The sequence below is a fragment of the Neoarius graeffei genome, chromosome 20 (genome assembly GCF_027579695.1).
Source record: "Neoarius graeffei isolate fNeoGra1 chromosome 20, fNeoGra1.pri, whole genome shotgun sequence".
Classification (NCBI taxonomy): domain Eukaryota; kingdom Metazoa; phylum Chordata; class Actinopteri; order Siluriformes; family Ariidae; genus Neoarius; species Neoarius graeffei.
In genome coordinates this window covers 60,553,612-60,580,815 of record NC_083588.1, presented here as the reverse complement: position 1 = coordinate 60,580,815, position 27,204 = coordinate 60,553,612, and the positions used below count along the sequence as shown (strand labels likewise).

The 27,204-nt window shown below is 41.4% G+C and overlaps 1 protein-coding gene across 2 annotated transcripts in view; it reads left to right on the top strand.

Moving 5' to 3' along the window:
- The first annotated feature begins 2,279 nt into the window (after positions 1-2,279).
- The window catches only part of map3k3 (mitogen-activated protein kinase kinase kinase 3), a 76,246-nt gene continuing 51,321 nt past the window's right edge, over positions 2,280-27,204 (top strand). The window contains exon 1 of one of the 2 annotated variants that reach the window (XM_060902101.1): positions 2,280-3,491. The gene's annotated coding sequence lies outside the window, so the exon portion shown is untranslated. Of the gene's footprint in view, positions 3,503-27,204 lie in introns of both variants that reach the window. The other variant, XM_060902100.1, reaches the window with a different exon arrangement.

Sequence of the window (27,204 nt, the reverse complement as noted above, 5' to 3'; positions counted from 1 at the left end):
TCACAGCAAGAAGGTCCTGGGTTCTCTCCTTTCTGTGCGGAGTTTGCATGTTCTCCCCGTGTCCGCGTGGGTTTCCTCCGGATGCTCCGGTTTCCCCCACAGTCCAAAGACATGCAGGTTAGGTTAACTGGTGACTCTAAATTGGCCGTAGGTGTGAATGTGAGTGTGAATGGTTGTCTGTGTCTATGGTGGGGTTTACATTAGACCGTATCAGCGGATCATCAGATTAACGTTTTTAAAACGATTAGCGTGCACACAGCAACACCAATACACGATTCGCGTGCACACAGCAACGCCAATACACGGATACGCTCGGCTCCGCAGGCATCCTGCGCTCCAAATCACTCCGCCCTGAACAGCGAGTGCCCTCTGGAGGGTGCGCACTCCGGCCCTGTGCAGCTCACAGAGCGCGCGAGCTGTGATTCGGGACTGAGCCGCTGTGTGTGTGATCCCAGCGCATATCACTTACCACTTGCAAGTGGAAGGATGGCAAGCCTAAAGACAATCATAACTACACAATGGGCAGTATTTGCATCAGTATTTGCAGTATTTTCATACTTTTATACTCTTTAATGAAAGGTGATACAATGCGGAAGTCCGCGCCGTTTTTCAGCAGTCGTGTCACATGACCAACGCCAGCGAATCAGGAAGGTGGATGTCACAGTGACATTGTCCAATGACGACGCCAGCTAGAGCTCAGCACAGCGTATCCGCGTATCCGCAATGTTTACACAGCACCGGACCAGACACGATCTAGATTGAATACGTGGACGCTGGTGGATTCCCGTTTCCCGGCGTGTCCAGGCGGTTTAATGTAAACGGACAGTGCATCCGCGAAGAAAACGAGACAGATACGGTCTAATGTAAACTTGGCCTATGTGTCAGCCCTGTGATGACCTGGCGACTTGTCCAGGGTGTACCCCGCCTTTCACCCGTAGTCAGCTGGGATAGGCTCCAGCTTGCCTACGACCCTGTAGAACAGGATAAGCGGCTACAGATAATGGATGGGGGCGACACGGTGGTGTAGTGGTTAGCGCTGTCGCCTCACAGCAAGAAGGTCCTGGGTTCGAGCCCTGTGGCCGGCGAGGGCCTTTCTGTGCGGAGTTTACATGTTCTCCCCGTGTCCGCGTGGGTTTCCTCCGGGTGCTCCGGTTTCCCCTACAGTCCAAAGACATGCAGGTTAGGTTAACTGGTGACTCTAAATTGACCGTAGGTGTGAATGTGAGTGTGAATGGTTGTCTGTGTCTATTGGCCCTTTTCCACTACCCTTTTTCAGCTCACTTCAGCCCGACACGGCTCGCGTTTCGACTATCTAAGAACAGCACGACTCAGCTCGCTTCAGCCCTGCTCAGCCCCCAAAACTCGCACGGTTTTGGAGTGGGGCTGAAGTGAGCCAAACCGAGCTGAGTGGGGCTGGGGGCGTGAGGAGACACTCCCCTGTGCACTGATTGGTGAGGAGGGGTGTCCTCACACGCCCACACACGCCCCGCGAGCACGCTGGGATCTGTAAACACCGTAAACCCGGAAGAAGGAGAATTACGAATTACGAAGCCTTATGCGCCTCGCCTCATTTATACGCTCTTGCCAGTATCTGTTGGCGTTGTCGGTGACAACAAGCCACAGCACCAAGACCAGCAACACTAACGACTCCATGTCCTCCATGTTTATTGTTTACTCTCCGGGTTGTGAGACTACCGCTTAAAAGGTCACTGATGTCACTGTTTGCGCCGCCTAACGACATCGCGTGACGTCCACCCACTTTCGCTAACTCCACCCAATGTGTCCACCCACTTCCAGCCAGCACGGTTCAGCGCGATTGTAGTCGAAATGCAACACCAACAGCCCCACTCAGCTCGACTCAGCACGGCACGGCTCAGCCCGACTCAGCCGCGTTGGTAGTGGAAAAGCGGCCTATGTGTCAGCCCTGTGATGACCTGGCGACTTGTCCAGGGTGTACCCCGCCTTTCGCCCGTAGTCAGCTGGGATAGGCTCCAGCTTGCCTGCGACCCTGTAGAACAGGATAAACCGGTTAGAGATAATGAGATGAGATGAGAGGAGATATGAAGGGCCTCTCGCGGCTTCCGTACTAAAACTTTCAAGCACCAGTGTAGAATCAAGTTTGAACAGAAACGCCCTCTGTGCCATGTTAGCCAATCAGAGCGAAGATAATTGCGTATTTAATATGTTAATGAGCCGTAACATGATGAGGGAAAAAGAACCAAGGCGGGGTTTTCTGAATTTAAAAAAAAAAAAGTGTAAACTTTATAAAAGCAGCTCAGGGAATATTATAAAATAAAATAAAATAATTAAAAAAGTGTATGGCATGTCCCCTTTAAAATCTAGCTAGGCAACAGTGTAGAGCAAAGCAGGACGCGGATGGGAACACAGCCGGAGAGAGAGAGAGAAGTGCAGTGCAGTGTTTAGTCTCTTTACACCGCTGGATTTATGAGCTGTCAGGCTCCGGGACGCCGATATGAGATTTATTAACCGGATACGGTTCTCTTTCAGCCGCTGAGGGCGACCCGGGATTCTACAAACTTTTCAACTAAAGGAAGCGAACAGACGGGTTCCGGTGGGCGCCGAACTGCTTTTTTTTCTCTTCTTTTTCGGGTTAATTCTGGACTTCTGTGATGCAAATCCTGTCAGAAATGTGTTTATTTTTTAATTACTTTTGCAACAAGGTTCGGTTTGTTCGGTAAAATCGGTAATAAACGGTTAGCATGTTGCTATCTGAAGGAAACAGGTTCGGCTCGCGAGCTTCGAAGGTCGCGCGCGGCTCTTAAAGTTTGAATAATGATGACATTAACGGTCGACGTGCTCGCGAGCGCTTTGACTTTAATCGCCATGTTTGTGACGGAGCGCCGCTGTGCTCGGAGCTCGTCCTGGGCTTTCTCCTTCTGCTTCAGATTCGTTTTTTAAGCCGTATTCTGTCATGAAAGTTATTTTTTCCGGATGAAAAGTGAAACCGAGCCTCTGTTTGGCTTCACCGCACAGCGAGCCGTCAAAGTCTGTGAGGAGAAAAATACAAATCTGCAAAGTTAGCAAAACCACCACCACGGAAATCGCTTTCCTTTTTCCTCTCCGACTCTTTTTTTAAAATGGATTTCATCAAGGCAACACGCTTACTATTGCACCTTCTGGACTAACAGTTTGTGTATTTTGTTCACACTCGGACTGATTCATTTCCTCACTCGGACACACAGCGACCATGAAAAGGCGCCGGAGGCTTCTGGTTGTTTTTCTGAACTCGGCTGAGAAATTCCTTCACTGTCGCATCATCATATGACAGCGAGGGTTTGCACTTAACCACCATAAACTTTAACACCTGGGACCTGTTTGAACAATGGCACCATCGAGCTCAAGTTTCCCTGAGAGGCTGGACTTTTCCTCTCAGCATCACTGAAATCATCCAGCGTTTCTATTTAGTACACTTTATTACACGCATACTTTGGCCTGCGCATGCGCGAAGACAGGTCACGTGTCCTGCACTGGTGAGTTTCAGGTGAGAAGCGATACTCATTTCCTTTCACGACTCAATACACCTGATACTAGAATCTCGATATCGGTAGAGGAGAGCGGGGAAACTCGGGACAAGTTTTAATCTTTTCCCGATTGTGTGAAATTCCTTGCAGGTAGAGTAGTATGGCATTCATATTACATTACATTAAAGAGTATTTACTGTACACTTTAAAGTGCATATCACGGGTAAATTCAGGAGCAAGATCAATGTAATTCTCCTATTTTATATTAAACTTTGGTCAAATATCTGTGCAGTGGGCGGCACGGTGGTGTAGTGGTTCGAGCCCCGTGGCCGGTGAAGGCATGGGTTTCCTCCGGGTGCTCCGGTTTCCCCCACAGTCCAAAGACATGCAGGTTAGGTTAACTGGTGACTCTAAGGCCCTGTCCACACGGCAACGGATTCAGGTGACTCCGATACAATTGCTTATCGTTTAGGCCTGGCGTCCACACGGCACCGGCGTTTTGGGTGCCCAAAACGCAATCTTTTTGAGAACGGGTTCCCAAGTGGAAAGATCTGGCAACGTTGCCGTTGTGAAGTCGTCTGGATGAGTAGAACGGATTTGTTTACGATGACGTCACAACCACATGTGCTTCACGCCGGGTAGAAGTGTAACGAACTCGATACGAGTTGTCAACAAATCCTATAACTTGGTTCATGAAACGCGCTTACAAAATATTTTCACTGTGAATATTTATTGTGTAATGGTGCAAAGTGAGAGAGAGAGAGAGAGAGAGAGAGACTCTGCCCTTAGGGCAGAGTCAATCCCGCCAGCAAAAATAGGGGAAAAAAAGGAGCGATCTCACCTCTTCAGATGTTGGTTTAAGTCCTACAATACATTCCTCAAAAAGGGCGTAGAAGAGCAAATTAATCCATCAATGTGTAGCATTCAATTTATTCTGGACCATTAAAGACGCCGCCTTCCGCGTAGAATCATACGTCATCCTCGCCGCCATATTGGATGGGTCAAAGCGGAGAATAAAGATTCATGTGCTGCGTTTAACTGTACCAACAGGTTTACCGTCCAAACGAGATCACATGGGATTACCTTTCACAGGTGAGAAACAACAAATTAATCCATCAACGTGTAGCATTCAATTTATTCCGGACCATTAAAGACGCCGCCTTCCCCGTAGAATCATACGTCATCCTCGCCGCCATATTGGATGGGTCAAAGCGGAGAATAAAGATGCCTCATTCATGTGCTGCGTTTAACTGTACCAACAGGTTTACCGTCCAAACGAGATCACATGGGATTACCTTTCACAGGTGAGACTGGAAAAATACTTTTCATTGTATTTGGTCATTATAATGTAATTTTACGAACAGATTTTCTTGACTTTGTGGCTAATATGAAGTCTCGCGCATAATAGTTTATGCGCATGCGTCCTTACTTCTATTGTTCTGGTGTCTCCGAAGGGACCGTCTTACAGCACCCCTAGAGGTGTGGCATGTGTATTGCATTGTTTTCAGCAAGCGTTGCGTTGCCATATGGACCTGATATTTTACTGATTGTTGCCCATTTGGACGCAATATATCTTTAAATAACATCTCGTTGTCGTGTGGATGTAGCCTAAATTGACCGTGGGTGTGAATGTGAGTGTGAATGCAGCGGTCTCAAAAGTAGCCGGTCACCGGCGTCAAATCGCCGGCTATGGCTTGTTATGCCGCCGGCTATTGTCAGTCGAGTCACAAAATTTAATATTAAATATTTCTGACAGCAAAAAAAGTTGTGAACGTAAATTACATCCACTATGTCATGTATGTCCGTTGCCGCATCAACTGTGTTTACATCCTCGACACGAGTGCAGCCATTACTGCCGCCTGTGTTGCCAGATTGTGTTTACATCCTCGACACGAGTGCAGCCATTACTGCCGCGTGTGTTGCCAGATCGTGCGTTTTCCCGCCCAATTTGGGCGGTTTTAAGTGCATTTTGGCGGGTTTTGAACATATTTTGGGCTGTAAAACGTCAGCAGTATCTGGCAACATATTTTTTTACTTAATACAAGAAATTAATGGATGCCAACGTTTTTGCCAAAATGGTATTTTATTTTCCATTGTTTAGGCAGCTTCAGCATCATACTGTGAGATTCTGCTCAAATTGTTTTTTTCTTCTATGAAGCCTGAGCCATTTATTTTATTAGTTTATAATTATTGTTTAATTTAGTCTTCAGGAGAGACTGCCTGCACACAGTACTAGTATTAATAGTTTTTTTTTTTTCTTACATGAAAGCTGAGGCATTTATATTATATTTTAAGGTAACTTCATGTTGTGCTGTGAGGTTCTATGCACTTTAACTTTTGAACCAACAGGTGCATTTGGATAAGTAAAGCCTATTTTTCTGCATTTTTGTAGTCCTGGTAATCTTTTATATTGGTAAAGTTGTTTATAGAACCATTTCTCAGTGTCTGTTTTTTTAATCAATAGTTTTTCAGTAATAACTTAATATTTAACATATCACTCAATTTTAAACAACCCCCGCGCCTCCCCCATAGTCTCCAAAATTTCTGTGGGAAACACTGGTGTGCGTTACAACGCTAATCAAGCTTAAGCTAGACGACCCGCCTCAAATACCCGTCCCGGGTAAATGTTATCCCAATTTTAGATGGCCTGGTCCAAACCATCCTGCCCCATGAAAAATTCGTACTTGCATATCTGTCTATCTGTCTATCTATCTCTCTCTCTCTCTCTCTCTGCGCATTATGTCTGCCACTGGCAGACATTTTACCATTTTGCACCCTGCTATTCTCCCAAACTTTGAAGCCCCTGTGAATGGTTGTGTGTCTGTGTCAGCCTTGTGATGACCTGGCAACTTGTCCAGGGTGTACCCCGCCTTTCGCCTGTAGTCAGCTGGGATAGGCTCCAGCTTGCCTGCGACCCTGTAGAACAGGATAAACCGGCTAGAGATAATGAGATGAGACTTTGCGCGGTTTGTTTTACCCTGCGCAATACCAGAAAAATTCATTTGAAATCAAGCCATTTGAGCCGAATTGGTCCGCCTCTGAAAAAACTCGCCATTTGGATTTCCTGGCAAACATTGATTTTCGTGATGTCACGTACGTGCCGGACGCCTCCCTCTGAATCCTACGTCAGCGTTGGTTCGTTTATGAGAAAACGACCTGGTGGTTTTCTGTAAATTTCTTCAACGTTATCACGTAATTATTAAAATGGTTAACAGATGTATCGTAAGGGGGTGTGGCAACATTACATTCTTCATCCAAAGGTGAAGTAACGTTGCGCTTAGGTGACAATTCCATATTTCAATGCAAAATCGCAAGCTGCTAAACTTGGTCTACACAGGCTGTGCACTGAAACCGTGCAAGCTCGCGCAGCCTGCTGGTGCTTCCGCAGGTGACGTCACGAATCTGGCTCCAGACTCCGTTGGGATTTTTCCAGATGCGGTTTATTTTTTTCTGCTGTAGACAGACGGCCTTGTGCAAAATTACTCTTCTGGATGAGTGTGTAAAGGGACATACTTTCATATAAAAAGACACGAAATTGGTCCAGGATATGCACTTTAATCTTAATACAGCATTAGAGCAATTCCAGCGTTATGGACGTGACACTTGAACTCAAAATGGCAACAAATGACCCAGTGCATGTTTTATTGTCTCCCAGTATTTAAACAGGTGTTGCATACTTTAAGGCTGTACCATACTGGAGAAGTGATAGAACAAGAACAATTCCCATAGTACATCTAGGGCATGCCAGAAAATGCCAATAAAAGATGCGTTATGGATGTGACAGAAAAAGTATCCCTTTTCTTGGGTGACTGTACATTTTTATCAAACTCTGTGAAATTGTAAACCTAATGTCGAAATGGAGATATCCATTTGATAGAGGGGTCCAAGGTGAATATTAAAAAATCTTTGTTTAAAATATTTTGTATTTCATGCAGAGTTTCGGAAGGAAAAGTCAGCGTTATGGATCCGACGAAATTCCGTTATGGATGTGACGCGTCTGAAATGGACATGGCATATGTTTAGAAAATCAGCAATTTAACCACCATAACCCTTTGAAAAACTCTCTAAATATCAGCTAAAACTATCAAAGTTCTTAAATAATATTTAGGATGGCTATTGTTTTGCTGTTTTGTGGATTTTAGCATTAGTTTCTCAGCTTGTCACATGAAGCCTTCAGACTTCTCTTTTTTTGTCGTTGTTTTTTGCACAGAGACGTACTATGTGAACTGTATGAACACACAGTGCTGGAACAGTGATTTGTAAAATGTCACTTTAGAAAAAACAAACAAACAAAACCTGACTTGACAAAACAGTTCTATTTTCAAGAAGGAATGAAATAAGCTTAATCCTCATGCAGGGACATGCCTGCATTTTTAACAAATATTTTAAAACAGTTTTATATTTGTAAACCACAAGAAAAGATTTGTAACATGATGCTGTCCCGACTCTCCCCATCTGGACATTTTGGAAAAACAAAAAAATGAATGTTTTTTTTTTTTTTTCATACAAGCTACATCCGGGACATGGAGAACCAAAACCATGAGATATTTAAATAATATTGGCTGGCTTTTTTCATGGTCAAGGTCAAAGTCCCTTCCCACGCCATGCAGTGCATAGGGCAGCACCGATCTCTGTTTCCATAGCCCTCGGCCTCTTGCCTATTACATAGCTAGGGTTACAGTGGGGGGCGGGTCCTCTGGTAACCGCAAGAGTTTGACTCCCCACTCGCATCTGTATGACAGCGTGCCTTTCCAGATGGCAGTAGGTGCCATTTTTATGATGGTCTTTGGTATGACCTGACTGTTGTTTTTTTTATGGTATATCAGATATATTCCATTCAGCTAGCATGATACTGAACAAGTCAAAGACGAGTAGCTGAATGGAATATATGATATACCACAAAAAAAGTCATTATTATAATACATACGCACTCTTCATATCAGCATTCTCAAAGGCTAAAGCTAGCTTACCTTTGGTGCTGTTAGTACAGCAGCGCAGTTACCTTTCAGCTGGCGCAACAGTAGTATTAGCGAAGGCCAACGCTAGCCTACCTGCGACTCCGTGCTGTTAGCGTGGCAGCGCAGTTACCTTTCAGCCAGTGTAGTGTTAGCGAAGGCCAATGCTAGCGCAGTCAAGCTGAAATATGTATCTATTTATTTATTAATTTTCCTGTGTAATTTACTGAATTACTTTTAAAATCAACATCGACGGCTGCACACAATGGGACGACCTGGCAGCCAAAATTCTCTCAAAATCTTCTGCTTTTAACGAAGCAAACCCAGTGGCCGTTTTTGTTTACAAATTGTCATTGTTGCTCACGAACGCGGAAGTTTTACGTCTCCAACATGTGACATCGTGTTGTCTTGACAACGTGCAGTATTATAATATTGCATGCTCATTCTCCATTGGGTAGAGTGACGTAATACACATAGTATAAGCGATATGCTAACAATATTGCATGTTATCAAACCAAACGAATGAAACTGGCTAGAAGGGAATAGAACATGTTTTTATTCCATGGAAAAAGTGTCCTGTATGTATAATAATCACTGATGTCACTCCCAGTATTTTCCTGCTGATTGGCTGTGCGTTGTCAAAATGGCGAACCAGTTCAAAATTAAAATTCTTTTGATTCACTTGCGTATAATAATTTTTTTTGTGTGTGTGTGTGTGTGGATGTGTCTGTATGATATAAAGAGCATTACATTCGTAAATATGTTCACCACTCAAAGATAAACTTCATATCTTCACGCAGCCGTGTAATATGATCTGTATATTTCTGGTAACTTGAGCCTCCATACTTTAATTCTAAACAAATCCCGACTTCACCAGCCTGCATTACACCATAGAATGGACCTGGAGGTGAAGTAGAAAATACAAGTTTTGGTTGATGATCATATCGAACTGCACAAACCTTACTGCAGTGTCCGGCTCCAAAGGAAGTCGGTTACTCTAAGGGCTGACATCTAACTTGTGATGTCATCTAAAACCCGATTGATTGAAATTAATTAACGGAATACGAACTGTCCCAAGTCTCTCTCGTTACAAGTCTCCCTGCTGTCCTCTACCGATATCAACACTGACTCAGTGTCATCAACATAGACTCAACAAATTGATAATGAAATTCATCGCCAACTATTTTTATAATCGAATTTTATCAAGTTCATCAAGTCTTTCTTGCATCCCGAACACAAAGGGAAGTGTTTTTTTTTTTTCCCCAGTCATTGTTTTTATTTCATATTAACAGTGCTTCTTTTTGCTGTTATAACAAAGTAATGCTGGTTATTAACTCCAATGCCTTGTTCCAAATATCGCAAAAAATGTGATCGATATTTGTGTCTGGATGAAAAGCTATAAAAGCCATGTTCCAACTTATATCGAGGGTAAAATATCTGCAATAAACCGAATATAATTTGCATCAGAAAACGAGAGCGCCCAAAAGGGAAAACCGAGCCGAGCCGCCATTTTGAATCCTCATTCACGGCTGTAATGCAAATGGCTTCCTCCTCGGTATACAAGTGCACTTCCATGGCAGAAAAAAAAACTACATTTTGCCGCCTATGTAGTCCCCTGTTTATACAAAATTGAGTCATTCAGGATTCAGCCATGTTTTTGCTCGGCGTTGGCAACAGTTAGGTTTTTAGCTTTCTCCTGAACTGTTTTATTTCTTCTTCCTCAGGGTAGTAAAACTCGCTTTCGCTGTGAACACTGTCGTTATCGCTATCCATGCTGTAAAATTAATGCTATTCTCCTGAGAAATGCTGGCAAAAATGTATAAGATTTTTGATGATCTTAAAAATAAATCTTAAAAAAAAGATAAATGTTGACAAAAAATGTTACTATGTTTATTGTTGTGAACGAGCGAGTCGCCAGAGGTCCGTAACCGGGGTCCTTATCGTAGGATACGGACCCGCTCGCCAGTCAATCAGAGCGCAAGATTTGATGGAAACTGGACCACGAAAAAAATAAAATCAGTTACTCATTTTACTTATCAATGTCCTGTACGGCTGGGATCTTTTTCATACAAGGCTGCAGCGTGTAATCATTGTATATCTTTTGTACTTCTCAGTGTGTTCTTGTGCAATATCCTTGCTTGCTGATGAAATTAATCTCTCAAGGAGCATAGCAACGCGTCTGCACATACACCAGAGTGAGTAATAAAAGCGCAGTTTGGTAATGCTTTTACTGAATGCTGAGCAGAACGTCGAAAAATAATTATAGACCAAACACTTGATTTTATACCCTGGCGCCTTTGCTGCCCATCAGTATTTCACCACTGCAATGCTCAGGTCTAAAGGTAACCAAAACCACGACGCTAGGAGTTTACATAATAGCATAAATCTGTTATTCATTTGGGAGACGCGTTTATCTAAATCTGTTTCCAATTTTAGCTGAAAAGACGAGCGTTAAAGGGAAACTCTAGGATTATTTTTTTTTTTTAAACCTGGGCCCTGGGTCGAGATATTTACTACTGACAAAAATGATTGAAATCGGTCCAGTGTTGAGTGAGAACGCTATAACTGGCAACCACAAAACAGCTATACAGTGTTATAATTTTAGAAAAAATGGCAAAGTCCCACAGTTCATGAAAAAATGACAGTCCGCGTTCACTGGGTATGAGCCATCGCACGCTCTGATTGGCGACTCTACTACTAGGATATCAGCTCATATACCGTGAGTAGAGAAAAACAAAATGGCGGAGCGTGTTGCTGAAGCAACCGAGGACGAAATAAAAACTCTACTCGAAAACAAAACCCCCCAAAATACAAAAAAAAGCAACAAAATATGGAATGAAAGTATTTGATGATAAGAACGTGTCTTTTTAATTTTTCAATAATAATAATAATAATAATAATTATTATTATTATTATTATTATTATTCACAAATTGCTCCTGTTGTTTTGCCGGTTTGTTTACATTCTAAGCGGAAATTATTTTGTCAGACATTTTGTGTAAAAGTTTTTATTTACGAATTTTGCAAAAAATTTTAAATGCGCCTTTTCTCAAAATCCAGTGAACGTAGATAGAATAAAACAGTTAATCCACTCAATCTCGTAGTACATGGATTATAGCTGAGTTGATGCTACGTGCCTCATCGGCTGTCAGCTCATGTACGACTCGATTTTGTGGAATAACTGTGAAATATCCTCTGAGGCAATCATTCACGTCAAAGTAAACCGCTTGTTTTCACCACTGGCAGGTTCATAATATTATAAGTGCTTGATAAAATGGAAAGGAGTCTTGTAGAGATACACCTCCCTATGTTTACCTTAAAAAAAAAAAATGTAAAGAAACTGTACCTGTTGCCTTTCTCTTCTTTCAATCTCTGACGTAGCACTTTATTCAGTGCCTGTAGTTGGTGATTGTCGCATTGGGTCTGTTTTTCTGACGTTTATCAAAGGAGAAGTCACACAGACTTTGTAAAGAAATGTATTTCCGAAGTCATGCATGAAAATTTAGCTGATTACAACAGTATGAGTGAGGAATAGAGAAAGGTAAATCCGTGACTGCACAGTAGAAACAGTTGTTTTCGACAGTTTCTTTATTTTTATTCAGGTAAAGAGACGCAGGTGTATCTGTAGGGATCCTTTCCATGTTGTCAGACGCTTATAACACTATAATGAGCCTGTCATTGTCAAAAACAAGTGGTTTAGTATGACGTGGATGATCGCCCCATAGGATTCCAATTATAAAGTTCAAACTCAACACTGAACCAGGTTCAATCGTTTTTGTCCCTAGTAAACATTTGGATCCAAAGAGATGGGAAAATTGGACCAAGGTTAAAAAAAAATCTGAGGTTTCCTTTAACAGTCTTACTTGACTTTATGCAAATGAGGAAAGAGACAAATCTAAACGATTGGCTCACGTGATTCCGAGGACCAATCGTATGTCGTGTACTGCTGAGCTCAGGAAAAAAGTAAACAAAAACTTATAACTGGGTCAGTCCATGAAATGGGGTTACCAAAATGTGACATAGAGGGAGTCACTTAAAACAATTTACAACTGAAAACAACTTTTATTTCCATGAAGCATTGACCATATAAGAAAATATAACATAGTTGTTAAGATAACTCCTGCTCTACAATGTATGATAAAATCCATAAATATTTACCCGGTTACTAATGTAACAAGGACACGAACAAGCTTTTAAAAATAAAGGAAAAATATTGATAAAATCAATTTTTTGCTTTTATTTGCTTACTTTAAACATTAACACTGAATAAGAATTCATTAGAAATATTAGTTCAACATCATAAACACTGAAAATATGAAATACCAGTATTTCACAAACTTCATAAAATCTCTTTAAGATTTGAACAATAACAGTCATTAACAGGAAACAGTTTCATCCTATATGGGGTAAATGAGATTATTGAATTCATTACTTTACTTATGCCGCTTTTCCACTACAAACTCGGCTGAGCCGTGCCGTGCCGAGTCGAGCTGAGTCGAGCTGAGCGGGGCTGTTGGAGTTGCATTTCGACTACAACCGCGCTGAACCGTGCTGGCTGGAAGTGGGTGGACACATTGGGTGGAGTTAGCGAAAGTGGGTGGACGTCACGTGATGTCGTTAAGCAGCGCAAACAGTGACATCAGTGACCGTGGCGGAACAAGTCAGAGCCGGGCCGGGGGCGGGGCAAATGACCGGGCACTTTATTAAAGCTTATCATAACATCATTTTAGGCTACAAAATGTCCGCAACTGCGGTGTTTACCAATTTCAACACTACCGGGTGCAACTATGTTATTTAGTACATCAAGTCCTTCAAACGAACATGTAACTCAGAAACAAAAAACATTAGGATACTGTACATGGCTCATAATAAAACATCAATAGCCTATACTGCGCACATTATTTGAAGGGCATACGAATGAGCGCTCAGAGTGGTGACAGGAAGAGTCAGAAATAAAAGGAGGGCAGTGCAAACCTCACTGAATGCACTGTGTTTACCAATTTCAACACTACGGGGTGCAACTATGTTATTTTGTACATTAAGTCCTTCAAACGAACATGTAACTCAGAAACAAAAAAAAACATTAGGCGACATACTGTACATGGGTCATAATAAAACATCAATAGCCTACTGCGCGCATTATTTGAAGGGCATACGACGAGCCTTGCGCTCCGCGAACTCGTCCACGATGCTCTGTATGTCACTGATTCAGTGAGCTTTTAAGCGGTAGTCTCACGACCCGGATAGTAAACAATAAACATGGAGGACATGGAGTCGTTAGTGTTGCTGGTCTTGGTGCTGTGGCTTGTTGTCACCGACAACGCCAACAGATACTGGCAAGAGCGTATAGATGAGGCGAGGCGCATAAGGCTTCAGAAATTCTCGTAATTCGTAATTATTCTTCTTCCGGGTTTGCGGTGTTTACAGATCCCAGCGCGCTCGCGGGGCGTGTGTGGGCATGTGAGGACACTCCTCCTCACCAATCAGTGCACAGGGGAGTGTCTGCTCACGCCCCCAACCTCAGTCAGCACGGTTTGGCTCGCTTCAGCCCCACTCCAAAACGGTGCGAGTTTTAGGGGCTAAGCAGGGCTGAAACGAGCTGAGTCGTGCCGGTTTTTGGTAGTCGAAACGCGAGCCGTGTCGGGCTGAAGTGAGCTGAAGCGAGCTGAAGTGAGCTGAAAAAGGGTAGTGGAAAAGGGCCATTAGTCACACTTATATCTGCACTTCTCTAGAGCACGTGTTGTGGTGTGTGAGATCCCGCGAGAAGTTATCTCGCGTCAGTTCAGCTGACCTAGATTGAGTAAATAGGTCTCGCAGGTTGTGAACGAACCAGGAAGTGAGTGGACGCCAAGTTAGGATGTGAGAAAAAACATCGATAATTTCTTTTATTGCCGTTTGTTTAAATTTCTTTCTACCTACATTGTTTTATAGTATATTCTTCTTTATATTAAAAACATCAATCATGATTTCAACTCGTTTTATCATTTTTTTTATAAGCCTGGTTTCTAACGTAACACGGTAGGACATCACAAAGTTACGTTCACAACCTATTTTAAGTGGATGAATTCGAAGCTAAATAGTTTATAGAACCTTCTTAACTTTATTATGTGAGTGTAAAACTAAATTGCAAGTACCATGAAACTAATTTTATTGAAATTCTCAGAAAGTAATGAAGGTTTATTTAAGCTCAAAGTCAGCAAATATTCCATGTCACAAAAAACGTGTCATCCGTGTCCAGTCACAGGGGAAGAAAATGTTTCACATTTCTTTATTTAAAAAGAAAACTTCATTTTTTTTTATTTATTTTATTTCTTCAAACAATATTTATGGATAATCTGCTAAATATTTCTTTAAATCATGGAAATTAAAGATGAAATGATTATGTAAACCCGGACCAATGAAAAGTAACATCATTTCATGGACTGACCCATCTGTAATTTTTATTTTATCCTGTCGTACTGAATACAAACGCTCATTAAAGCTCGACGCCCTTTCGATTTCATAAAATCGGTGAAATTTAGTTCCGTCTGAACTGTGGTCATTGTGATATAGGTTTATTTCTGTAATATCTCTCAAAATATCAGGCCATTTTGTTCTGTGGCTGGGAAGTTATTTAATTTGAGGGGATTAAAGCAAATAATGTGCATGAAATCGCTCGCTTCATGCAGTCAAGCAGACAGAGGAAGTCCGTGTGTGCGCGCATGCACAGGTTTATCTTTGAGCGTGCACTGACAGTTCCATCATTCTGTCGCTAAACGAACAGCTGATCACACCGAGGTTCTCGCTGAGCGCCGATATTTATTAGTTTGGTCCTGCGTTTCCTTTCCTTCGTATATAACATAACGTCTTTTCTTCTCGCTTTCTTTCCGTTATTGTAGCCAGTCTTTCACGTTTCATTTGCATACTCGCGTCCTCCATTTTTCTCTCTTGTTTCAAACTTGTATCCCATAATGCTTTGCGTGAACGGGGAAAGCCCACCACGTGATGCGTGACGTAGTATCTTGTATTGTGTCATGGTGAAGCAGGAAAAAATAGCGGAGATTTTCAAGCCACATGGCCTTAAATTCATTAATTGTTCTATTTATAAAAAAACGAATAAAATTGGAAGTCTGTGATTAGAATTCGGTAGCTTTCGGTCACTAAACAAAAATAATTGGGTGTCGGGAAAATTCTTTTTATGACCTACACTTAAAGGAACAGTCCACCGTACTTCCATAATGAAATGATGTTCTCTGAATTGAGACAAGCTGATCCGTACCTCTCCGACCTTTGTGCGACCTCCCAGTCAGTCAGACGCGCTGTTACTAGCAATGTAGCTAGGCTCAGCATGGCCAATGGTATTTTTTGGGGCTGTAGTTAGATGCGACCAAACTCTTCCACGTTTTTCCTGTTTACATAGGTTTATATGACCAGTGACATGAAACAAAGTTCAGTTACACAAATTGAAACGTGCCGATTTTCTATGCTATGGAAAGTCCGCACTATAATGACAGGCGTACTAACACCTTCTGCGCGCTTCGACAGCGCATTGATACCTTCACTATTTACAAAAAATGAATAAAATTGGAAGTCTGTGATTAGAATTCGGTAGCTTTCGGTCACTAAACAAAAATAATTGGGTGTCGGGAAAATTCTTTTTATGACTTGCACTTAGAATCTGAAAGGCAGTCTAGCTTTAAATGTGTATAGTGACAGTAAAATAAATCTTGGAAGGAAGGATCAGTGATCATTGGTTGTTCATAAATGCCTCATATCCCTTTTTTTTTTTTTTAGACGACTGCTCATTAATTGCTATCAGTGTCTGAGTGTAAAATGAACAGTTGTCCGTCACCATCACGTGCACACAGCGCATGCAGAAAATATATTCGTAGATCTGATTTATGATCAGTATTGAGTCGGTGGATCTCGAGTTAGAAATGTAAAGAATTGCAAACACTGGTGTTAAAACAGCTTCTGTGAAGGCATCGTTAACTCAGAATTACGTCACTTTCGATTACAAATCAGGGATTAAACAAACATGCAAGATTTTCTTTTAGGAGGAACAAGCTAGCCAGCGAACTGTGTTGCATTATAGATTTTAAGTGTTCATGTTAATATGGTGATTGAGCTCAACCAAATAGTTGTATATTCACTTACTGGTCACTTTATTAAGAAAACTCATCCACCTGCTGTTGGTGCCAGATGGACTGGTTTGAGTATTTCAGAAACTGCTGATCTCCTGGGGTTTTCACACACAGCAGTCTCTAGAGTTTGCACGGAATGGTTAAACATCAAAACCTCCTCCTCTCCGCTCCTGCCCAGCCCGCTCAAGATTACTGTCTGTCCACTGGTGGAATGACCTTCCCATTGAGGTCAGAACTGTCGACCCCCTGACCACCTTTAAGCACAGACTGAAGACTCACCTCTTCAGGCTGCACCTCTGCCCTTCTTCCCCGCCCACTGTGTAACTGCGTTTCGGTCTTGACCAACCCAGGCTGTGTACGGTCTAACCTGGGGTTAGCTGTTATGAGTTCTTTATTTAGTTATACTTTATATGGTTGGTTTGTTTCCTTGGCTGTCTGAGTATTGGGATTTTAACAGAATATTACACTCGGTATTGCTGTCACTTGTTCAGTTGGCACTAGAACTTTCTTGTCTAGAAGTTCAGCACTTTGTGTACCTGACTTTTGCACTCCTATGTCGCTCTGGATAAGAGCGTCTGCTAAATGCCGTGTAATATAATGAGTGAGCAACAGTTCTGTGGGTGGAAAGTAAATAAACGCCTTGTTGATAAGAGGGGCCGGGTCAGAGGAAAAAAAATGGTAAGATTGGTTCAAGCTTTTTTTGCCAGGAAGGATATAGTAACTCATGTAATCACTCTTTACAAACGGGGTGAGCAGAAAAGCATCTCAGCATGCAACAGAAAAATAGAAGACTACATTGGGTTCCAGTCTTGCAGCCAAGAACAGGAATCTTAGAATCAAGAACAAGTTTCTATTAAAGTGGCCGGGGAGTGTGCAGCGCAAGTCTTGATGCTAACAGTGTTGGGCAGTAGGGATCGACCGATATGTTTTTTTTTTTTTTTTCAGGGCCGATACCGTTTATTATGGAATTGGGATGCCGATAACCGATATGTGCAACCGATAAATGTAAACATTATAATTCACATGAAATTAAACATAGCACACACTGACACAGACCTTCATATCCATGAAATGTATGTTTAATTGTAAAATTGAACATGAAATTTTGTGCAGGGAGAGGCCAGCAGCATTTGTACAATAAAGTCAAACATTAGTTAGAATAAAATGAGAAATAAAATAATAATAATAAAATAAATATTTACCAATTAAAAAAAAATAAATCACTCCCTATTATATTACAGCTCACCATTTTCAGTGGAAAATAAATGAAAATACACTCTGGATTCTTTTACACTAAGAACTAAGTAAGACTTACCAACTTCAAGTAGTTTTTAAATAACAAATCAAGTGTAGGGAGCTGCCTGCAGCATTTTTTAAAAAGTAAACTCAAACATAAAGTCGGCTATCACTCCCTATTATGTAACAACTTAACAAGTAACCATCTACATTCTAATGCTTTTAATGCCCAAGCCTAATATTCCCAATTTAGGAGGATTATATTGTAGTGAAGGAAGCATTGCATGTAGTTTCAGCAAGACTAGTTGGTTGTAGGCTAATTCAAGTGCTTCCTTCCTTAAGCTAAGTTTGCCTGGCTACACAGATGCAAATAGACAATTTTAGCGAGTAGTAGATGAAGAATGTAAACATATAATGATGTTGTGCTTTTGCAACTTGTGTGTTTGTGACTTATTGCGGCAAAAGCAGCGTGTCCTTACCTTGAAGTGGGATCTGCTTCTGCCCGAGTGCCCATACGGCCGCCTTGAAACAGTTCACAGCGTTTAGCTACGCGTGTTGATTGGCTGTATCCCTTGTGCCGCTTCTGCCCGAGTGCCTGTACGGCCGCCTTGAAACAGTTCACAGCGTTTAGCTACACGTGTCAATTGGCTATATCTCTTGTGCCAAACAAATCAGATGTTGTGGTGGGCGGGACCGTGTTCTTGAACTCAGAGAGGTGAGTGCAGGAAAGGACGTGCAGTGACAGTTGCGTTAGGAATGAAATGGCTGCAGAAAGGCATGCTATCAGCATATCGGTGGAAATTTATGGCCGATACCGATAACCCTAAAAATGCAGAATATCGGCCTGATATATCGGCCAGGCCGATTATCGGTCGACCCCTATTGGGCAGCCATGTTGACTTGATGTCAGGAGCTGAAGTCAAGGTTGAGGAAGACAATCTATACTTTCTGAGTTGATGGGGTGTTTTTTTTTTTTTTTCCTAGTCAGACTTTGGAAAAATTCAAGTTATGAGATTTCGTTGAACGCAGAGTTATAAAATGGAAAATAAGAGTGAATTGTTCCGCATTTTATATACCAGAGTACCACTTAATTTTTTTCCTTCACATATTAACGTGGTATTTTGTTGATTCTTCAAGTGAACCAGGTGTGTGCTCAGGCTATAAACGGGGTGCTCAGTGTCAGGAAGCAAAAAAAAACAAACCACAGCTACTAATGAAACCAAGTGATGTTCCTATATATAGTCAGTTAAACTATTTAGCAGACCTTGAAGCATGACTGAATTTTAAAAATGTGTCTTTGAAGGCCTTGAGAGTGTTGGTGTGTTTACTCTTCGACTAACTCGGCTCAGCAAGCGATTAATGTCATGGCGTGCTTACTGACATCACTTATACGAATAAAAATGGACTGTTTATTCAGTGCCAGACTGAATTCCCGGAACGGACGGAAAGCCAGTGCTTTTAAGTGAAAGGTTGAAAAAAGGCAATGAATAAAAGATCAGTACATCACATAATTACAGATGGATTATTGCAGCACTGCATCCATGTATTAGTGTTTGATGATGATGGTGTGCCATTTTGTCAAATGTGACTTAATTGTGAGTGGAGGTCATGTTTATACCGCCTGCTGGTCCTCTCTGTAACCCAGCACGGCTTTATACGTAACAAGCCATCTGTTCTCGAGCAGCCTGTAACCTTTTATTGCCTTTTTCTGGTGTGGATGTAGCAGGAGTGATGATTTGAACCAGTCACCACAAGGGTTCGGCGAACATCCGCAGGGATTCATGCTGGAAGCCTCCTTTGCTGTGTATAGTTGTTTGTACATGACTGGATGTCGCATGTCTTAACCCCAGAGCTTGAGAAAGCCATTCTAGACTAAACACTTAAGGCAAAGTGAGAGAAAAACACAGAGGCTTTCCAGTTCCAGTGACATTCTAGCGAGAGGAAGGAGATGCAAGATAAATCGAGATGTTAAATAGACATTTTTCTGACAAAAGAGCACTTAAGACCAGGAGAATCATCACCAGGGTCGCTAGTAATTCCGTGTCAAATCACCCGATTTTAGAGAGAGTTCCCGACTGACCAGCTCAGATTTTGTTCGTATTTTTTGTTTTAATGTCTTTGTTACTAATAACTGCTGTGCAAAATTTTAGGCCAATATCTCCACTAGTTTTGGAGATATTAAGCCTTCAAAAAGGGGGCGTGGCCCCATATTCAGCATAAAAGCAAGTGTTGCAATCAAACATCCATAGTTTGACTAATGACTTTTGAACTGTTCACACTAAATGGTTCAAATTTGCACACATGATTCTTTGATATAATAAGGCTCTGTACACAGAAGGAGAGCTTTGTATGTGACATATTTGCAGATATATGGCTTCCTGGAATGCGCATTTGGCTCTCTATATCTCCAGATTTAATGACACTAGATGTCTGATTCGTTCTTTTTAATATATGAGACATGTTATAGTACTATCAGGAAAACGTGTTATATCTGACAATTATACTTCTCATATATAGGCCCTTAAAAATGGAAAAAAGCTTGTCGCGTCTGTATTTTGAATGCTTATAGCAAAAATCTGACAAGTGCCCTATTCGCACGGGATAAGTATTACCTATGGACCTCTGCTAATTCGCAATTACCCCCGCACCTCTGTGTTATTGTGTGGCGCATTCGGACGGGATAAGCAAAAGTCTGTAATTCACTGAATTTACAGACATTGTGACCGGATGTGTCACACAAGCCATCCAGTTGAAGATTCTTCGTGCTTTCTTCTTGGAGTTCTTCTTGGAGCTGTTTCTGCTTATCTGGTTCAAATACGGGATAGGCCTACTACCACTTGCCCCTGAAATGCTGTTTATCAAAATTTCGCCCGTGTACTCCATTATTCACTCCAGAAAAGTATAAGAGACGCGCGTTTAATAATTACAAACACAGACATGCACATTCACACGGGACTTGTATTACCACTGGGCGTCTGTGTTTTGCCGAGAAACAGTAGGTAATTCGCGGCGGAATTATTACTTGGCAAATTACGGACATGGCGCATTCGCACGGGACTAAAGGCCAATTTATGCTGACAACCCAGTCCTCGCAGATAGCGTCTGCGTAGCCCCCCCACCTTCGCAGATGCTCTGCGTGCACCTCCCAAAAATTGTGACCACCGCAGAAGCCTCGCAGACAAGAGGGCTCTGATTGGTCCACTCTACATCCGCTGTACACGCACTTCCGCTTCCCTACTTTCCCGGTTTGGTTTGTTTTCACGACCGCCATTTTTAAAAACACGAGCGAAGATGGAGCAGCACGAAGAGCGGTTGATCGAGGAAGTATGTACATCCATAGACATAGGATGTCTATGCGTACATCTATACGACTCCAGTTCTAGTCATTATAAGTAACCGGAGGATAAACACTCCACTAACCACACCCACCAACTACTCCTAGCGATTTCGCGACTTCGCTCCCCCTTGCGTTGTGGCGGTGAATAACATCGCGCACGCCTATTACTCCCCGCTCAACGATAAATTACAACTGTCTGCGAAAAGCTATCTGCGAAAGCCTTGTCGCAAGAGCATGCAGAGGCCTTAAGAACTCAGACATTCTCTGTAATTATTCCGAATTACCAGAGGTCCACAGGTAATACTTATCCCGTGCGACAAATTAGATCAGTGAAAAGCGCAAGGTCTAATTGATATATGTACCTACTGTGAAGAAAACTATTTATTCATGCTGTTGAATATAGAAGGTTTTATGACGTGAAAATGCCATTCACAAGGTTGCATCACATGCTACATCATTGTTAATTCAAATTCTCTTGACTATACATGTATGTAGTATATTTGTAAATGTGATAAATGATTTACAAATCTCACAAAAGTCAATTACACAAATTTAATTCTATTTATGTAGACTTGGCATGTCTATTTGAAACGTTTGAATAACTGGTCAATTTCTTTCACCACATCAGACGGAACTACATGTTGTCTACCAGTTGATGTGATTGGTGTATCTATGATCTTTATAATGTGTATCAGTGGAACCCAACAGATTTCTCTTCTCTTCTGGGCCAACTGTAAAACTTTGCAGGACCATGAGGGTGCATAAATTGTACTTGCACATCCTGTTCCTCCTCCGATATTGCACAGATATTACCAATCTACCATTGCTGGTCATACAAACATGCAACATATTTTCCTGAGATAGGAACAAATGAGTGGTTGTCCCTTGTTCCTGGTATTGTTGAGAACTTTAAAAAGTCTCTTCTGAAGAACTTTTCCATTGCTTGTTACTTCCCCCTTTTCAATCCAAATGAAATGGATATGTTTTTTTCTGCCCACGCAAAGAGATCTCGTGATGTTAGTATGTGTCGTGAAATAACCGCCTGTAAGCTGTGTGACCGTTTGTAGGTCAACATAACATGTGATGACAGAGAGAGTATAAGCTTTTCTTTAACTTACCATAACTAGGTTTTATGCTATGTTTTAATCATTAAATTACAGATATGTTTTTGATAAACATGCAATTTAATTTAACATATTTAGGATCTATATAAAAAATGTTTAATTTTGATATATACATTTTTTTTCACGATGCGGTTTCCATCAAATCCTGCGCTCTGATTGACTTGCAAGCGGGTCCGTATCCTATGATACGGACCCCGATTATGGACCTCTGGCGACTCGCTCATTCACAACAGCAGCAAACATGGTAGCATTTTTTTTTTGTCAACATTTATCTTTTATCTTAAAAAAAAAACAGCAAAAACATGGCTGAATCCTGAATGACTCAATTTTGTATAAATAGGGGACTACATAGGCGGCAAAATGTAGTTTTTTTCCTGCCATGGAAGTGCACTTGTATACCGAGGAGGAAGCAATTTGCATTGCAGCCGTGAATGAGGATTCAAAATGGCGGCTCGGCTCGGTTTTCCCTTTCGGGCGCTCTCGTTTTCTGTTAGAATTTGGTAAAGAAAAAAATAAATATATTATTTACCAGTTTAAGGTCGGTCCGTATGGTGAAATACCGTGACCTTGGCCTTGAATACTGACCTCGGCCCAGAGGGCCTCGCTCAGTACTTTCAAGACCTCGGTCACAGTATTTCACGATACGGACCTCCCAGCTGGTAAATAACATACATGTATGCATACTGATTAAGTTAAACATTCAATTTAAGCAAGCTGTTACTCTGGTACATTGTCAACCCTCCATTCCAAAAGAATTTTTTCTGAAATTTTTGTTTGTTAATAAATTAATTAAACTTAAAACGTCACTTTTTATGAGGGAGCTTCAAATGAGGTCAATGCTGATCTGTCAGTAAACCACGAACATACATTTTATACCACTATATAAATGATGAATATGCTAATTCCATGTGACCTGTCTATCTTCAGGACAAAAATTCGCCTATTAATATTTGAGTAATTAGCACATTAGGCTTTTCTCATTCCCCGGCCTGAGCTACCCTATCATATGGTTAGTGAAAGTGTACACTGAACTTTATCACTCAAAGTGATTTCATGTCAGTGTCCTTGACCTCATTAATTTTTACCTAATTAAAGTCAGCTGCACATCCTTGACCTCTCCCCAACAGAAATCTATAATGGATCATTAACTAGGATTAAAATCCTAGGAGGAGTTTTATGCCAAAGGAAAGAGCGGAAGAACGAAAAGAATAATAAGAAACCGTGCAATTACAATGTATTTTGCCTTTTAGAAGGCAAAATACTGTACAATGATGTAGCATGTGACGTAACCTTGTGAATGGCATTTTCGTATGTCTTAAAACCTTCTGTATTCAACAACTTGAATAAAATAGTTTTCTTCACAGTACCAGCTTCACATTTGGTACGTATATCAATTAGACCTTGATCTTTTCACTGATCTAATTTGTTTTCTGGTAGACCTTGTCAGATTTTTGCTATAAGCATTCAAAATACAGACGCGACAAGCTTTTTTTCCATTTTTAGGGGCCTATATATGAGAAGTATAATTTTTGTCACAGATATAGCATGTTTTCCTGATAGTACTATAACATATATAAAAATTTTTTCACCAGCCAGCTGGACTAGTTACCTTCCAAAGTAACTCGCCAAACAGAAAATCAACTCGCCAAAATTTGTTCATGTATGAATTTTACTTCTGTCAAAAATAACGCAAAAGAGAGTAGTTACCATTGTTCATGACTAATGCGCATTAATTTCAAGACCAGAGTATTTTGATAATGTTGTTAAATACATAAATGAGAACAACACAGATCACCATAATATAATATCAACAAATAATAATGTATTGGAAACCTTGGCAACTTGGTGTATGAGTATTGAAAAGAAATATACTTACTATCATGACTATAGCACCCAAAATATGTCCAACATGCTTTCTGTATTTAACCATTTATGAGGGAGAAAGCATTAGGAGCTCCATATTGACTAGGAATCAACTTGAAAAAAATTAATTATTCCATAATCATATCGCAGCCAAGGCCTACCCTGCTCCCACGTTTGCTTATAAGTCCTTTGTCGTTTCTCCTTCTTGTACGCTTTATCGGCGGCCTTTTTCTCCTCTTCAGACTGAGGTCGCTTTGTCCCTGTCTCTGGCGGTTTCTGTACATCTTTTAGAAAATTCCACATCCCAACGTAGCTTTGGCAGATGTAGATGTAAACAACAAAAAAACCCACACATGTTTAAATGGGCGATAATGCGGCCACATCTATTGAATTTGATAACGTGATGTGGCAGCGGGGGCGTGGCCAAGCGTCGGTCTGTGAATGGAGGGCGGAGTCAGGGAAGGTAAGTGGTGGAATCATTGCACCTGATGGGGATTAACCTGTGTTTGTGTGTCTTCCCCAGTGACCGCACCCTTTAAAAGGAGAGGAGAGCAGAGAAAGGGAGCTCTCTCTCCCCAACCAGAACGCGTGCGGCTGGGAATTGATAAAAGGCTGAAAAGCTAGCAATAAATAGTTCATTGAGAACTCAGTTCTGGCCTGCTGTGCTTCTGTGCTCCACCCACCTGGTCCAATCCTACACGTGATTACCGCGATATTCAACGAGATGCGTTATATGCATGCGCAGTAGTGAAAAAACTGACAGCCTGACTCGTACATGATATGATTCGGAATTCTTCGGTATTTTCTGTCCTGCCGATAAACACATCGATTAACACAGACACGGCACACGCTTAATATGTGGCGGCTTTAGTTGACGGTGTGTCTGAATCTTCGCTTCATATATATATATATATATTTTTTTATTTTCAGCTAGCCAGCCGGGCTGGCTAGTGACAGGAATTTTATATATATTATTACACACACACAAAAAAAAAGAATCGGACATCTGGTGTCAATAAATCTGGAGATATAGAGAGCCAAAAGTGCTACCATGGACAAATGCGCATTCCAGGAAGCCATGGCTACATCCACACGGCAACGAGATTTTTTTTTTTTTTTTAGCGGGTAAAAAAAAATATCGCGTTCACATGGGCAACGGATCAGTAAAATATCAGGTACATATGGCAACGCAACGCTTGCTGAAAATGATGCAATACACATGCCACACCTCTACGTGCGCTGTAAGACAGTCCCATTGGAGACATCAGAACAATAGAAGTAGGACTCATGCGCATAAACCCCTTCTTCTACCCGGCATGAATGAGTGAGTGCTGCTTGTTCTAGTCATGTGGTTGTGACGTCATCGTAAACAAATCCGTTCTACTCATCCAGACGACTTCACAACGGCGCCGTTGCCAGATTTTTCCACTCTGGAAACCGTTCTCAAAAAACATCGTTTTGGGGCACCCAAAACGCCGGTGCCGTGTGGACGCCAGGCCGAAACGATAAATTTTATCGGATTCACCTGAATCCGTTGCCGTGTGGACAGGACCCATATTTGGCACGCCATAAATCTGCAAATATGTCACATAGAAAGCTCTCCTTCTGTGTACAGAGCCTTATTATATCAAAGAATCATGTGTGCAAATTTGAACCATTTAGTTTAAACAGTTCAAAAGTTATTAGCCATCAAATTATGGATGTTTGATTGCAACACTTGTTTTTATGCTGAATATGGGGCCACGCCCCCTTTTTTGAAGGCTTAATATCTTCAAAACTAGTGGAGATATTGGCCTAAAATTTTGCACAGTAATTATTAGTTACAAGGGCATCAAAATAAAAAATTATGAAGCAAATCTGAGATGGTAAGTCGGGAGCCTTCTGGTGATTTGGCACAGAATTACCCAATTTCAATTCAAAGTAGCTAAAGTATGTTCAGAAATTCGGTAGAAATCAGCATATGACATCACAGACTGAGGTTTCGTATTGCTTGAATCATCATGATCTTTTTCGTATCAAAACGTTGCATGATGTAGGAACATTTTTCTCAAGGCACTTTGGTCACAGCACCACAAACTGACCATTTTACATATTTACCTACAAAATAATGTCAGGCTCATGATTTTACATATTCGCATTCAGTGATTGCGATTTCTGTCAAGAATGCAGACAAAACGAAGTAGTGAGGCGTCAGGAAGTAGAGGTGAACGAAACCGTTACAGACTAATGTAAATGTTGCCAAGAAGAGAGCTCAAGAGAGTGCGTGATTGGGAAAGATGGTGACTGGGAACAGTTGTGTTCATTAATTAGTCATTAAGAAGAATGTTGACCAGTGTTGGGTGGTTGTGAACAATGACTTGTGATTAGTAATTGAGAAGAACTATGCTCAGTCATTTGGAGCTGGGAACAGTTGTGTTCAGTGATTCGTCATCTGGAAGAATGGTGACTCTTGATTTGGTTGTGAGCAATGATCAGTAATTAGTCACTGGAAAGAATTTTGATCAGTGATTGGTGGCTGGGAACAATGATCAGTAATTAGTCGTTGGAGAGAATGATGATCTGTGATTGGTGGTTGAGAACAATTACGTTCAGTGATTTAGTCGTTGAAAAGAATTGTGATCAGTGATTGTGAGCAACACTCAGTGATCAGTCGTTGGGAACAGTTTTGATCAGTGCTTGGTCGTTGTGAAAGTAGTCAGTGATTAGTCATTGTGAAGAAAGGTTACTGGTGCTTAATGGTTGAGAACAAGGTTATTCAATGATTAGTCATTTGATAGACCGGTGATGTGATTGATGGCCGGGAACAATTGTGTTCAGTGATTAGTCATTGAATGGTGGTCAGTGATCAATAATTAGTCATTTGGGATAACGGTGATCAATGATTGTTGGTTGTGAACGATGATCAGTGATCAGATATTTCAAAAAATGGTGATCAGTGATTGGCTGGGAACAATAATGTTCATTGAGTAGTCTTGGGAAGAATGGTGATCGGTGATTGATGGCTGGGAACAATGATTTGTGGTGAATCATTAAGAAGAATGGTGATCGGTGATTTGGTGGCTAGGAACAATGGGGATCAGTAATT